This window comes from Penaeus monodon, chromosome 23 (assembly GCF_015228065.2).
Source record: "Penaeus monodon isolate SGIC_2016 chromosome 23, NSTDA_Pmon_1, whole genome shotgun sequence".
Taxonomy (NCBI): domain Eukaryota; kingdom Metazoa; phylum Arthropoda; class Malacostraca; order Decapoda; family Penaeidae; genus Penaeus; species Penaeus monodon.
Genome location: NC_051408.1, coordinates 40,225,317 through 40,226,279, shown reverse-complemented (window position 1 = coordinate 40,226,279; position 963 = coordinate 40,225,317).

Sequence of the window (963 nt, the reverse complement as noted above, 5' to 3'; positions counted from 1 at the left end):
AGTAATGAAACTATATGAATGAACTCTGACTATCAAGAATGTTATGATGAACTTACATGTTACGTTTGTTTTATATGTTTCTTGTATACACTGACGTGTTCTTTGTTGCTGTTTTTTTAATTGAAACTAAATAATTAATTAAATGGGATTTGGTAATTGCTACCATTGCCTAGACGCTGTCAGATTATTGTTTATCTCGTCAACAATTAGACGCCACATTTTTTCCCACTCGTTAATGGAAAGGAACCCGTTTAAGGAGTCGAGATCACACGCCTCCAACGACCATCACGGGAGGCGCCCGTCTGAGAGTGAAAGCCGCTGGGTTCTAAAGGGTTCATTGATGGTTTAAGAATGATCCATGGACACTGAGAAAACAATGGATGATGATCCTTTAACGTCGTGGAAAAAAAAAAAATCATGTGGCAGAGGAAGCTGAAACAGACGTCACTCTTGAAACTGATTCTTTCAGCCCCGAAGAGGTATTTGGAAGTCTTGCCTTGGACTGCCATTCCCAGGAGGTGAGTCGATAGGGTTGAAGGTGTCAAGTGAAAGAGCTGCTCCTTGGTGGCCACAAAGCTTCGTCCACGCGTCCTGAGTTCATTATTTATCGAGATCGCTTGTTCGAGGTTGTTTTATTTTGCTATTTGATTGGTAGTTATTGCATTGCACGCTTATGTATAATACGTTTTTTGGCAGTGAAGTACAATTATCCATTAGTTCTTATTTATAGTTGTATATTTTATGTGAAATGCATTGCTAGTAGATCACGAGAGCGCAAAGGGTCACCAGTGCCATTCTAAAACAATGATCAGCACATTTATAGCATATTTTTCGTGTATTTTAAAAGTGAAATTAACATATTTCGCCTGTTTGTATCATTCAGAAAAGAATCAGGTGTAGAATGCGGAAGGAACAAAAGAAACACAAGTAAATCTGTACACTGATGCCTTAAGTAATGAAAAA